We start from the raw sequence: 15,942 nt of genomic DNA, 5'->3' as shown, positions 1-15,942 counted from the left end.
CTCTCTCTCTCTCTCTCTCTCTCTCTCTCTCTCTCTCTCTCTCTCTCCTCTCTCTCTAAGCGGTGGATGAGTGCTGCCCAAAACAAGTCATTTATACCACCCTCTCTGTACCGGTCACAATATTGTAATGAAGGCATAGAAAGAACGCAAGATCTGAACATTAAGAAGAGCGGGCGGACATGTCACCCTCTAGGAAAGACATTCGCTGCAATCACTCACAAACTTACAACAGCTGAGGATGCTGTGATGACGGGTCTGCACAAGAAGGGGCTCCACATGAGTCAGGGACTGATGGGGGAGGAACTCAGGGAACACAGCCTCACTGCCAAGGTGTTTGCTACTGCAAGATTCAGGGAGAAAGGGAATTGTCTTTAGCTACTGATGAGGCCAGCATCAGTAAACTAACACAAATGTTACACAGGTGACCCTGGTTAAATTAAACACAGACTCCAAAATCGTGAAGCAGGAAAAAGAGACTGATTGGGTATGGGGAGAGGAACATGACAGAATTAGGAGCAAGATAGAGAGCGGAGGGAAAACCCAGAATGCATTGTTTACATGTATGAAATTATCAAATAGTGAAATTGGTCAATTAGAAAATATATTATAAAAAGAATGGAAAGATCACCTAGGTTTACCATTTTGCACTTTATAGTTTTCTAGAATTTTTTGCTGAATTTATTATTGAGGATATATTATTTATTCAATGCATAAGCTTAAATAAAAGCAGTCAGGAGAGTGACTCATTTTGTATTCTCTTTGAAACTGGAGAGAGTTCTTCCCGCTCAGATCTTATTCCTCTACTCACCCCACCCTCCTGATGAGGCTCCATCCCTTTGCCACTTCATAGACAAAGTCCATTGGCTTTCATAACTGGTCTTTCCAGTCTAAAAGTGATTTTGTATATGAGTAAATTCTTTGTTACATTCATTCTCTCATCCACATGCTTTCCACCAAAGCCAGTAGTATGTATTTATATAAAAATAGTTTGCCATAAAATATGAGTAATTTGGGGGATGTTGACTTTTTACATTCCCATTTGATATTTTAGGGCTAGTGACATAGCTCAGCTTGGAAATGTACTTGCATGAAGCCCTGGGTTCCATCCAAAGGGCTGAATGAACCACGAATAGTGGTACATGCTTTACAATCCCAGCACTTCTGAGGGAAAGTGTGATGATTAGAAATTCAGGGTCATCTTGAGCTAAACCATGAGTTCAAAATCAGCCTGGAATGCATCAGATCTGTTTCAAATAAACAAACAAAAGAGGGGTGTGGCAGGATGGCTTAGTGGGTAGGGTTCATGCTGCCTGCCAAGCCTGACAGCCTGAGTTTGAGTCTCAAACTCATATGGTGGAATCAAAGAATTGATTCCTATAGGTTATTCTGGATAACCACACACACACACACACACACACACACACACACATGTATGTGCACACGCACGCACACAGTGCCACATATATCACATATACCCACGTACACACATGTGTACACACAATAACATATCTATATGATACACATATGCACACACAATAACACACCCACATACAATTACATAAGCATACACACAACGACACACACATACATAACAAATGCATACTCACAATAAATAAATGGAGAAAATGACAACAAAACATGCTGGCATCATTCCCTTCTGACAAGTTTAAACATTTTCTGTATTAAAAAGTTTTGCACTGTTTTGTTCAAGTCCCCACATGATTGATTCTACATCTACAGCTAATTAGTCAAAGTCTATAAAAGCAACACAGTAACACCCTGTGTCATTGTGTGATTTCTGACATGTATAATTTTTTAAATTGGCTAATAACTAAACCTACCAAAAGATAGAGAAATCTCCATAATATTGCAACTTACCAAAGCATATTTCTCACAGTTTGAATTTTTGCTTAGTATTTCTGAACACTGTTTCTATTCACACTTTTTATTTCATACTTTCTGTATGCCTGAGCCTCTCATCAGTTTCAGAGGATGTCATTTCCCATAGCTGTTGGCTCTAAAATGCCCCAACCTAGCTTTAATACCTCCTGGAAATATTTAGGTAGTTGACATGTGGCAACCATGGCCAGGTTACCAAGGTCAAAAACCCTGGAAGTGGAACAGACACGGACCCCACTCACCTGTGTAAAATTTAGGGCCAGTGTTCTTTCCTTGCAGGAATTTGAATGATTACGGTTTCATCACACAAAGCTGACCTGAGTTTCCTTTTTGCTCTATGTTTAAAGCTGAAACTATTATGGCTTACCTTCCCAATAAGGACTTCTCATCAGCATTTTCAAAAGCTACGATTTTCTTACCCAGGACTTTCCTTTGGCTTTATGGACATCATCTGTTTTAGTCAGTTTGTGCTACCTCAGCAAAACAGCATACATTGGGTAGTTCACAAATAGCAGAAATTGATTTGGTACTGCTCTTAATTCTAGAAGTCCAAGATCAGGATGTTAGTAGACTTGAGTTCTGGTGGGGACTATTTACAGGTTTACCATATGAAAAGTGGCACACTGCTCTATAGGGCTGGTTTGGAAGATCACGAGTCATACTCATAAGAGATCACAAAGCCCTTTCACAACCTAGTCACTTAGCAAAGGAAATCACCCCATCACGGTAGGGATTAGGGTTTGAGCCTATGAATTTGAGTGTGATACACACCTACTGTGCATATTAATTGCTCATGTGAACCAAAATAGTGTCAACTGAACATCATTTGTAAAGGACAATAGAACACTGAGTAAAGGGGGATTTTAAAAATGCCTAAGTTTGCAAAGTTAGTCCTCAGCCCAACCTCTGTACACCTGAGCCTCTCTTCAGCTTCAGAGGCTGTCATTCCACCCTCTAACTTTGCAAACTTAGGTGTTTTTAATCCCTTAAAATGAAAAAAGAAGAAATAAATCATTTCTACTAAAAACAAACAAAGTTGACAGATAACTCTGGGATACAACTCTACTCCTGTCTGTCATGAGCATCTGCTTTTAGAAATGACATTTGTGGCAGGAAAGGCTCCAGAAGAGTCATTTGAGTTTCACATTTGTCATCACTATCACCGGCCTCAGTGAACTACCATTGATGTCCTCTCACCTGCACACTATACCTGCCACGCTTCTCTCTGTTCTAGCTCCTTAAAGAGTCAACTTTAATTAAAAAAAAAAATGTTTTCGTTGCTAGATAACAGAGAACAAAGATGAAATAAATAATGCTTACACCAAAGGTACACACTATCAAAACTAAAAATAATAATAATAACTTAAAGAAGTAAGTGCCCTGAGTAGGTAATATACTTGAACAAGCACGATTTTTGTCCTCAGAGATCTGACCTGGTCTGGCCCAGCAAGTTATCATCTGTTTCGGTTCAGGAATCATAATCATACTAAAATTGGGTTTGGGGCAGAGTCAGAACTCAATAATGCTATTTGAAAGAATGGATAAAATGCATCTCACATTATTTTGTTTTATTTTGCTTGGCTTTGACTTTATTGCTGAGCAATATGCTTGACATATATTTTGTAGTGATTAATATTGGGTATTGCTTAAGCTAAGAGAACAGAAGTTTTAGCTTATATTACCCTGCCTTGTTCTTGATATTTATAATACTAAAGAGAAAGTAAGCATTTCTTGTTCTTTAGTTTGTTTTGAAGCAGAGACTCACATAATTCAGCCAGTCCTTGAATTCTCTATGCAGCCAAGGATGACCTTGACCCCCTAAAACAATACTCCTATCCAAGGGTAGAGAGGATACTGTTACACTGTGTCCCTTGTGTGCCACAAGGAAGAGGAGAAAAAACACCAGTGGGCTCACATGAAAGGACAAAATCTTCTATTATTCTCACCACCTCAGCAGAATCACTGATCAATCAGGGCCGCCAGACAAGGATGAGGGAGCCTTGTTTCTTCTGGCAGCCCTAAGTAGGGGCTGAAGCAGAGTATATAAGCATAAAATCCATCTGGGCCAAGTTGCAGTTAGAATTTTCACCAATCAGAACTCAGGAATTAGGGGTTTTCCCCAGTTGTTCCATCATTGTCCATGGACATTGAATGTAAGTGTTTTTGTCCAACAAAATTCATTTGTTCTTACTGTTGTTAGGAACAGGCATTATGTTTAGGTAACTATTGTTGCTTAGGGGGATGATAACAGGTATGTTGGGGGGGAACTATTGTTGCTTACAGAAGGAGTTGCCTAGCTTAGGCAAAGTGAAGTCTGAAGTAAAAATGAGATACTTAAGGTACTTAAGGCAAATTCCTTTTATCTGTTCCCAGTGCATAGGTACATGCCAGCGTACCTGGCTGTATTTCTTTTGAAACAAATGAAAGCCATTTTATCTAAGAAATTTTTTTATTTGTAAACAAGGTTCTGGAACATTTGGCTTGTGGGGTACTGCTTTAATCCCCAATCTTGTCCATCTATGATGTTTTCTAAGGTCTTGCATTCAGTTTGCTCTGTCAAACCACCTGCCTCTTTAGACAGCCAATAATTTTTGATGCTATGCCAGATATTATGTCTAAAAGAGCTCTAAATGATTCCATGATTATATGTTTCCTCTGAGCTTGTTCTTTGTTGCTATTAATCAGTGAAGGTCTAATTGCTTAGTCTGATCAAAATTGAATTTGTAGTTGGCTTAATTTTTTTTTTTACTTCAAAGAGACTTTGTCTAATTCTGAATGACTTTTGGGGACTTCCAGACTTCAGAACTATGAGAAAACAGATTTCTGGTATTTAAATACCTAGTCTATGGTGTTTTGTTACCATAGTCCTAACGAACTAATATGGTGTGTCTACTTATTTTGTACAAAAACTGAATTTCATAGCATAAAATAGATCTAGAAGTCCATGGTGAAGGGTCTGGTAGGTTGGTTCGTACAGAGCTTTCTAACCTTGGCTTGATGTTGGCCTTTCTGTGAGCTTATGTGACATTCCTGAGTAGATAGACTTGTATGGGTCCTAATTTACTCTTTTTATAAAGTAGGTATCTGCCATGTTGCTTTACAATTTAGTCATTCAATCTCAATTTTCTTTAATTGTATCTTTGTAGGTAAGGCCAACTTCCAAGTACAGTGACAGTTGGAACTACTGAGCGTTAGACTTTCACAGTGAATTACTAAACCTCCAGAGGCTTTATGTGTTGAATCCACAGAACTCTGTAGGAAAGCCATGATTATGGCACTGTTTTAGTATACAGGGTTTTTTTTTTAAATTTTGTGTTTCAAAGGTCACAATAATTTAAGTCCAGTATTCAGGCTGAGGCAGGAGTGCTAGTTTAAAATCAGTCTAGGTTATATACCGAGACCCTTTAAACTAGACTATACACAAAGACCCTTCCAAAGAAAGTTAAATCAAAGCCCAATAAGCCTGCTACTTATATTCATGAATTCAGTAGTGACTCCCAACATGTTTCTGGTCTCAGCTACATGACTTGTTTTGACCAATGTGTCATTAGCAAATGTGTCCTAAACAAAAGATAGAAAAATCAGCATGCATAGTAGACTATGCTTTTGATGTTCTTAGACCCCCTGCAAATGTGTGAATAATCTCAGAAGCCTGGACAGTGAGGATTACATGGTCCAGCAGCCCCTCCCATCCATCTACTTCCAGCTAGTCCCCAGAAACGAAGAGAATGTTGCTGCAAGTATGTGGATGAGCCAACCAGATGTTTCCAGCCACACTCAGCCCCAAATGACAACTAAATGAATCCTGAGCAAAATCAATGCCAGTGTCTAAACAACTAACTTTTTAGACAGTCTGCTACACAGCAAAAACTAAGCAATATAACGAAAATCTTAAGCTTCATTCATTCATTTAAATATAAATCAATATAATTAGTGCGTGCATATTAAAGTACGTGAAACTGGGCTGATAAAAATCTTCAAGGAACGTCAAGTACCATAGAACGCAGACTACGTGCAGCAACAATATATGAATGTATGTTCTGAACAGAGAATGTTGGGGAAATTACGTCAAAAATAAGCCAGAATCTCAAAAAGATTTAACTACAATAAAAATATATTTTAAAAAAAGAATACTAAGGCACCTAGAGCCTTAACAACATTGGTATGGTAAAATACTGTCCTGTATCATAGGATTCCCTTATAAAATAAAGTAAATTTTAGTTAATTTAGTTAAAAACTAGTATAAATCACTGGTACAAATTTGAATGGTAGTTTAAATGGAGCACACAATACCATTTTAATCATAAAAATCAATGACTAACAAAATGTGGTCTCGGGGAAGGCTTGCTAAGCCAAATACAATCAATAAGCATAACAGTTTACCGTTGGGTCATAAAGACCATGTCAGTGTGATGCTAAATGTGAAGCCATGCCAGAAAAGAGAGAAGAAAGATGGACGTTTCAGCATTGGTCACTGGGCTCTGTTAAACAGCATTTGGCAGCACAGGAAGCAGTTTTCAAGTACTGAAGGCTGGGCCTCTTTGCTGATGACACAAAGATTCCCGAGGCAGGCAATTCCCCGTGAAAAGTCCAGCTCAGCAGTTCTAAGGGAGGCCAGTTGCTAATTCCTAATTCATCTCACCTAGATAAATTAGTCTATCTACTCCAGTAGAACAAGAGCATGGCTTTAAAGCTCAAATCAGAGTCCAGTGACCAGATGTGACAGCTCATACCCAGGTCTCTCTGGGGATGGGCGGAGAGTGTAGTGCCACCTGAGGCCACTCACTTAGATCAGTGGTGAGGAATGGCTGAACACAGGCTTATCAGTGAGGAGAGCCATGCGTGCCACTCCTGTTTGGAGAACATCAGGGATCGCAATTAACAACTATTCTAAGGCTATGAGTGTGAACTGGAAGTGCTCCAGGTTTGGCATCAAGAATTCATAGATTACAGATACAGAAGTATGGCCTGCATAAAAAGCCAAAGGGCAAGGGAAATAATGTAGTGAAGTACAAGACAAAGCAGGCAAAATAAGGAGGGTATGAAACAAGAGTCCAAAAGCGAAAACATGAAGGCCTTCTAGAGTCACATTCTGAGGAAGGAATAGCAATATAAAAGAGTTGTCAGTATCAAACAAATTCTATAGGCACATGCCAACCAGAAAATCAACAGCTACCTCGGGAAGAAGAAACATGCCCTGACTCTTGGTGACCTGCTGATGCTGCTAGATACAACTTCTAAGAAAGTGACCTTGAGGAAAGAGAGAATGGACAATGATCTTGGTAAAGGTAGTGAGGAAATGATACAAAGGCTTGGACTATGTTAGCCATTCATTTTCAATAAATGCTTAAGGACCTACTCTCCCAAGAGCTGCTCTCAGGATGTATTTTTCAATAGGATGAATACTATAAACGTATAGGCATGTGTGTTTATAGTCACGATAAAAGGGACAATGAAAATAAGAACAAGGTTTAAACAGACAGAGCCTGTGGGTGGGGACTGAAATGGCAACGAGGAGGTGGCATTTGAAGTAAAGACCAGAAATGGAGCTGGTCATGTAAAGACCAGGGAGAAGAGAAAAAAATGGGCAGGACACGTAGCTCGAGTGCTAGGTGCTGCGGCAAGAAGCAGTATAGCTGGAACAACGGGAGGGACGGAGCCAGTGACAGAGGTGGTACTGGGGGACCGTGGGTGGAAATACACATAATGTAAAAACTGCAAGTTTTCTATGAGAATGCCCTGGAGTAATTAAAGGTTCTCTGCAGAAAGCAGACACGATTCAATTTGCAGTTTAAATAGTCCCCTGGTTGTTTCCCAGAGAATGTGTTTTGACCAGAGGGTTGAGACTGAAGAACAGTCAATGTATTCTTACAGCAGTCCACCAGGGAAATGGTCTGGATTAGTAAAGGAATGAGGCTGTTTAGTTAGGCTTCTTTATTGTAGCTCAGATATGTATGTGGTGAGAAAGAGAAAGAGAGGGCTCACTTTTACTTAGCCACGGGGGAGTACAGCACAATCGTGGGAAACCTGGGGTGGGGGCAGGTTTTCTTGTTTCTCCTAAGTATGAATCTCGGGGTATTATTTATCCAAATATAGACATCAAATGAATGGTCTATTGGTGGTGCTGAATTTCCAGGGCTAAGCCAAAGCTGTGTTGTGAATGTTTGAGTTTCTGAGCAAAAATGTCGTTCAAACCAAAGGACGAAATGAAATTAGCTACAGAGAGAGAGAGCAAATAAAGAGCCAACTGTGTGGAAATCTGAAACTTAGGGACTGCACAGAAGGACCCAACACGAAGAACTAAAAGAGAGCAGCCCGTGAAGGAGTAAGAGAATGTCGTGTCCTAGAATCCAAGGGGGAAAATGCCTTTGGACAGATGAGACCATAAATGACAGCCACACAGAGCACAGTGACAGAGAAGGCAGAGACACAAGGTTCAAATTTCACTGCACCAAGATGGCCAATAACCTTGACTAGAGGAGCTGTAGGTGTGCCATGGAGGCAGCCGGCCTGCTGTAGTGAGAGGAGAAGTTACAGGCTGGAGGCTGGGTGTCAGACATCCCTCTCTGACTCTTGTGCTGTGGCCCCTGTTTCCTGCTGTAGATTTAGGTGAGATGAACACTAGGTCTCACAGAGTTCACTTGAGGACATTTATCTCCACACCACACTGAGTAGCTTAGCAGAGCTGAGTCATCAGGTCCAGTTACCTCATCAGATGCATAGGATAGCACCAGTGGCTGAATTCCCTAAGCACTCCCCTTACACCAAGGGCGTTGATTGATTTTATGTTTAATTAATACATACTAATGGTACCGATTTATGGAGTAATTTCATTTGATAGATACATCTAGAATGAGAAAAGTCTGATAATTAGCATGCCCACCTCAAACATTTATCATCGTGTTGCCTCTGGAAATTTCTAGTTCATCTTACAATATATAAGAAGTAGTTGGGGACTACAGTGACTCATCTGTGCTGTGAGATGCCATAACTTGTTCTTCCTATCTACCTGCTTTGGTCCCATCTCCAAATTTCATCTCCGCTCCTCCATCCTCCTCATCCTCCACAACCACTATTCTACCCTCTTGTTATATCTGAAAGAAGATAATCTAGAAAGAACCTACTACTTTATATTGACATACACAATGGTCACTGCTCATTGTCAACCTGACATAATTTAGAATCACCTAGGAAAAGAGTGTCAATGAGGGATTTTCTATTTTAGGTTGGTCTGTGAACATGTCTATAAAGAATTTTCTTAATGGAGTTAACTGAGATGGGAAGACACCCTCCCTCAAATGTAGGTAATACCGTTTCCTAATTTAAGGCATTTGCCTATTTTTGCTCTTGTTGGCTATGATTTTGGAGTTTAGTCAAGACTTCATTGCATGTATCAATGTGATATTTGACCCCTATTTTCTTCTTGTAGTTTCATAGATTCAAGTTTATCTTTAAGTGTCTATTCCATTATGAGGGACAAATTTTATATATATATATATGTGTGTGTGTGTGTGTGTGTGTGTGTGTGTGTGTGTCTGTGTGTGTCTGTGTGTGTGTGTGTGTATGTATAATAAAAGATAAGTACTCACTTATTTCCTCCAGCATACAAATATCAGTTTTCTAAGAACTGTTTCTGGGAGAGGGGCTGTTCGTTCTCCAATGTGTGTTTCTGGTACCTGTATTTAAAACAGTTATCTATAGACACATAAATTTCTTTCTCCCAAAATTTGTTCCACAAAAGACTATTTCTTAATAGAAAAGTGTTCATTCCTACCTTTTTACCTAGATATTGGGATAGTAAACTATGTCTTCATGGGCACACGTCTAGCCCATGGGCTGTTCTGTAACTACAGTCTGATTAATAGTGAGTCTTACCCTCAATGTACAGACTGGGCAATAGCCACTTTCATACTGTGAAGACAGAGCTGAATTGCAATACAATCTGCATCTCTCTAAGCTGAAAATACTTATTCTCTAGCTCTTTTTAAAATATATTACCAGTTCTGATGTGGATAATGAGTCTTTACAATGCACTTTCCTTATGAACATAAATATACAGCCTATATATAAATACACAGTCTTCAAAAGCATGAGGAACACTCCAGAAGCTGTCTTCTCCACTACATCATTGTCCTTCTTGTATCCACTCTAGTTAGTTGTGGATGACTCCCACATTAATGTGCCTGGGGACTAATGTGTGTCCTGGTTTTGTCCCCTGCTTTTCCCTTCAGTAAGTTGTGTCACATCTACACTGATGTGGCAGTGACCTACGTCTAGAATACCTTTGCTCCTGGAAGAATAAATATGAAACATGACTTCTTTATGTTAAATGTTAAAGAGAAAGAATACTAGAGTGAATTGGGAAGTGTTAAAGAATGCGTTTATATGTATATAAATAAATAGGTTTAGGACATCTGTGGTGATTTAAATGAGAATCAGTCCCATAGGCTATATTTGAATGTTTGGCCCTAGTTTGTGGAACTATTTTGGGACCATTTAGGAAGTATCCTTGTTAGAGGTTGTGTGTTATTGGGGACTGGGCTTTGAGGTTTCAAAATCCTATACTGGGCCTAGTCTTCCTCTCTTTCTGCCTCCAACTTGCAAATCAGGATGTAAGCTCTCAGCTACTACTCCACAGCTATGTCTGTCTGTCTGTCTGCTACCATGTTCTCTGCCATGCTGATTATTGACTAACCCTCTGAAATTGTAAGCAAGACCCTCAATCAAATGTTCTCTTTCGTAAGTTGCCTTGGTCATGGTGTCTCTTCATGGCAATAGAACAGTAACTAAGATAATATCTATAGAGAAAGATAGGTTTTCTAGAACTAAAGTTTCCAAAACTGCATGGTTTTAGCTGGAATACTGGTAATAGCTAAGAAAAAGGTGCCTGTCCCTCTTTGTGTACCTTGACTGGTACCCCAAGGCTCTGACTTATTGACACTATAACTGGTAACATTGTAGAGAGTGAGTAATCGGTACAGAGAATGCTCTAGAACAGTGGTTCTCAACCTGTGAATTGCAATCCCTTTGGAAGTCTAATGATCCTATCTCAGGGGTCACTTAAGACCATCAGAAAACACAGTTACATTTTAATTCATAACAGTAGCAAAATTATACAACAAAGTAGGAACAAAATAATTTTATGGTTGAGGGTCACCATAACATGAGGAAATGTATTAAAGGGAGACATCACTTAAGGCTGAGAACCACTGCTCTAAAACAATGTGATATTCCGGGCTTTGCTGCTCTCCCTGTGTCTCCTACCAGCACAAGTACAGTAATTAGTTCAATTGATGTGAAATTGCCATCCTCCTTGCCAAAAACAAAACAAAACAAAAACTGATCAGAGATAATTATCACTCGAAATCCCCTTTTCTCTCTCCTCAGATGTAAAGACAGATAAATAACAAACGTTGATGTCCCCATATGGCCACAGCCTTAAAGAGCTAAAATGGAGAGAGCAGAGAACTGTAAGTCCCTGTCAAACCTAGAAGAGGAACAGGCATGTCCTGATTCATTAGAGCCACGGAGAAGCAGCCTTACTCCCTGCGGTTGGGAAGTTCCCTAGCTTCCAAGCACTCCACAGACTTGCCAACTGAATTAATTTCCTGTCCTTGTTAGGTGATGTTGGAGAAAAGTCTCACCAGTGTTGCTTCCTCCAAAGAAAAGGTCTATACGATTTTGCTTAACACTGGACTTCAGGAGTCATGCTTTTACTTGGAACAAGGTTGGTTTCAGGCCATAACTAAAGTGAACACAAATGGTCCTATCCTCCTAAACCCCACCCCACACCTCAGGAACATAATTCTCCTACAATGACAGTACTGGAAACAAGCACTCTTACTTCCAGAGGCTGGTAACCAAACTTACCTAAGCTGTTATTAGAAGCTTCACCTTCCTTTACCTCTTTGATGATCAGAGACTGCTTTCAAATAAAAGCATTCTCTGGTCCATCTGCCTGGTGAATTAAGAAGAAAGCCTTCCATGACATTGTCTAATCCTTAGAGACAATGTCATTCACTCATCCACCACAATTTAAAGTCTCTTTCAATCTGTGGTGAGGTGTTTGGAGAGAGAAAGTGAAACACACATTCTTGGGTCTCAAGTAGAAGTTAGGGAACGCTCTGACCAAAACCAAAATTATAATGACTAAGAAGAAAATAGTTTGCTATTCTGATTGAGAGAATTTTAGCTTGAAATTACAAGGGGAGATGAAATAATCTCAGTTAAAATGGAGGGAGAGAATATCAATACAACCACCATCATGTCTTACATTATTTATATATCACAGTAGATGGGGTATCCAGTGATTCAAAGAAAACTGTACTTGAAAGTGTAAAATTTGCACATATTTTAGCAGATACAATCTGGATTTGGAGAGAGAAAGTTGAGGTGAGCTCAAGTCTAGCACAGATCAATTTTACCTCAGAAATATTAGTGGTGGTATAGAATTTATTATGAGGAAAGTGATCAAAAGCATACCTGTTCAAAAGAACTCAATCACACAGAAAATGAAAGCAGAATAGAGTTACAACCCAGACATCGGAACAGAATGTAAATCTGAAGCTATGTCAATGCTTAGAAATCACTGCTTGGAGGAGAAAGAGAATTGCAGGCAGGCTACCATAGCTGGAATATTTTACAGATACTAACAGAATGTATTCTTAATTGGCTATAAAGTTGGACTTCAGTTAGGATAAAGATACAGAGAGCATCAGGAGGCATGTTAGTCTGATGTTTTATCACTTTCACAAAATACCAAAGAAAATTTTCAAAAGGAATATTTGTCTTGACTGTCAGTTTGGTCATGACCAGCCACCTCCATAACTTTTGGGTCCAAGGTGAGGAAAACCATCATAGTAGAGTATATGTTGGGGCAAAGATGCTTCCTTGTGAGTGGCCTCTCGTTCTGGCTCCCGCCCCCGCTGGGTGGACTACGTGGAAGTTGCTGGCTGACCAGGCTCGGAGGCATCCGCTTCGGAACCGGAGTCCGAGGAGCAGCGGAGGTGGCGGCGCCCAGGCTCAACTAGGAGTCGCTGCCGAGTCCCGGCCTGTCTGAGGATCGGCGAGGGCGTGGCGGCGGTTCATCATGGGTGGCTTTTTCTCAAGTATTTTTTCCAGTCTCTTTGGAACCAGGGAAATGAGGATTTTAATTTTGGGATTAAATGGTGCTGGAAAAACGACAATTTTGTACAGATTACAGGTTGGAGAAGTTGTTACTACTATTCCCACTATTGGATTTAATGTAGAGACGGTGACATACAAAAATCTCAAATTCCAAGTTTGGGACTTAGGAGGACAGACAAGTATCAGGCCATACTGGAGATGTTATTATTCAAACACAGCTGCAGTCACCTATGTCGTTGACAGTTGTAACCGAGACCGAATTGGCATTTCCAAGTCAGAGTTAGTTGCCATGTTGGAGGAAGAAGAGCTGAGAAAAGCCATTTTAGTGGTGTTTGCAAATAAGCAGGACATGGAGCAGGCCATGACGCCTTCAGAAATGGCAAATGCTCTTGGGCTACCTGCCCTGAAAGACCGCAAGTGGCAGATCTTTAAAATGTCAGCAACCAAAGGCACCGGCGGCCTTGACGAGGCAATGGAACGGTTAGTTGAAACACTGAAAAGCAGACAGTGAGTCCATTCACATCAGCGCCTGTGACCCAAACGCTACATCCCATCGTCATGGAAGCAGTCAGGTGTACTTCCCGTGACTGTTGGAACTGTGAGTCTGGCACATACAGACCTGACTTCAATATCTGTAATAAATATAAAAGACAAATATTTGGTGAGAGGGTTGGCTTGATTGAATCACCTAAATGGTTTATGTAATGTAAAATATTTCTTCCTTGTTTTCATGTGTTAAGGCATATGTTCTATTTGTATGGAATTCTTACTCAAATACAGTTCTATTAAAGAATGTACACTCTTGGGGGAACCCTCCTATTTAAAAAAAAAGAAAGATGCTTCCTTGTGGTAGCCAGGAGAGAGAGAGAGAGAAAGAGAGAAAGAGGGGGGGCAGGCAGAGACACAGAGACAGAGCACAGAGACAGAGACAGAGAGAAATCTAAATCTCTTATTTTTTTCTGATCTACTTTAGGTAACATTTCTATCCTTGGCAACTTCAGTCAACTAAACATTGATTTTTCTATGAATGGTAAGCCTTACTTCATCTCACATTTAACCAGCTCCTGTCGATGTTGCCATATGACATATGACGTGTTTCAAATATTCTAAGCTCTTGCTTCCAAAGCATGTTGAATTTATGTTGAGTAGTAATATGCTCAATATTTTCTAGATTGTTCTAGGAAATGGCCATTCTCCTGCTTCAAGTATTAAAGTACCAACTTTGGTGGACAGAGAGATGTTTAAGAGCACTTACTGATCTTGCAGAGGACCTGGGTTTAGTTCTCAGCATTCACGAGGTAGCTCATAACCATCCATAACCCCAGATCCAGAGGATCCCCTTCTGGACTCCACAGGTACTGCACACATGTATATACACAGAGACAAAACACCCATAAAATTAAATAAATAAATAAATAAATAAATAAATTAGCAGCTTCTATTCTCAAAAGTTTCCTTTATAAGTGATCATACAGTAACTGTATACTGTATTAGGCTTAGAATCACCCTTACCTATATCAGTGTTTTCAGTCCCTCTTTTTCCGTGTCTTTGGAATAGAAGTCCTAGGTTGGGTCTTCTAGTTTGTTGTGTGGGGGCAAGACTTCCATTCTATATTGAAAAGCTGATGGAGCAATTGGCAAACTCAAATGAGCTCAGGATATTTATTCAAAATCATAGCCCTCATAGATGAGTCCAAACTGCCATGCCTAACTTTTACAGCTTATATTGATTACAGCCTAACTATATCTATTACAGACTAGCTAATATCTCATAGTTTACTTTTATAAGACAAAATTTACTTAGAAAGGCAAGCGTTTACAAACCTTGTGGGTTTTTTTTCTCATTTTGTCTTTCTCATACCATCTTCATTGTCCTCTTCTTTGGCTCACTACCTTTCTCCAACTTTCCTTCCCTGTTTTTCATCCTTTAGAACTCAACATAGGCATCATCTGATAGTATACATCTTACCACTCCATCCAACCGTGGTTTGGGTCTTTATTCTGCTATAATAATAATAACTGCACTCAAATCTCTTGAGTAAATGGTACACTATTACATGGCTTGCATATGTGTTTCTTGCCATAGACTAGGACATCTTTGAGAGTAAAATTCATGAGCTTGACATAACACCAGTTCATACTAAGTGACCCACAGTTTCTATAACATCCCTCACAAAATACTTTTAACACACAGAAAAAAAATAGAATTGTAGGTACTACAATAACTAGACCTAAGTTCTAGAATTTTATTGATCCATACATGTGGCTTGTTTAGTGTGTTTTAATAAATTGAAGACATTTATATATTTCCCTATATCTATCAGCATATATTCAGTAACTAAAGTTCTTTAGTTGCTTAGATATGATTTACATGTAATGACTCAAGCTTAATAGCTCCGACCGGTCAGTAATCCTATAAACACTGAAGACAGAGGCAAGAAGACCATAATTTCCAAGTTGCCTGGGAAAAAAACCCGAATTAAAGGACAGCCTTGACAATTTCCAGAGACCTTGATGCAAAGTAAAAAATATAAGAGGGCTAGGAATAAAGCCAAATGTTAGGACAATCACAAAGCGCTCACCAGGCTACAGGTTCTATCTCCAGTACTGAAAAATAGTAAATAATAAATGCTCACATACATACATGCACACATCCATAGCTGCATAGAATGAATATTTTTGTAAGGCATCCGTTACCTATATCTATGTTGGTTCACTTCAGAGTTCTCTGATCCATGACAGTGATATATATATATATATATATATATATATATATATCATATTATTTACATATATGATGTATATATTATTTTGTCTTGATTACTTCACTTTCATGAATACCTTGAAATTCATCGCTTCTGCTAACTTTTCCTTTCAGCACAAAATCTCTACACCAGCTTTACTATATATCTAGTG

At 39.4% G+C, this 15,942-nt stretch overlaps 1 pseudogene; it reads left to right on the top strand.

Moving 5' to 3' along the window:
• Positions 1-12,987: 12,987 nt before the first annotated feature.
• LOC114622102 lies at positions 12,988-13,620 on the top strand (annotated as a pseudogene).
• The last annotated feature ends 2,322 nt before the right edge of the window (positions 13,621-15,942 follow it).

The sequence above is a fragment of the Grammomys surdaster genome, unplaced genomic scaffold, assembly GCF_004785775.1.
Source record: "Grammomys surdaster isolate TR1022 unplaced genomic scaffold, NIH_TR_1.0 186, whole genome shotgun sequence".
Lineage (NCBI taxonomy): Eukaryota > Metazoa > Chordata > Mammalia > Rodentia > Muridae > Grammomys > Grammomys surdaster.
Note: the sequence above shows the minus strand (reverse complement) of the source record. Positions and strands in the feature narration are given on the sequence as shown.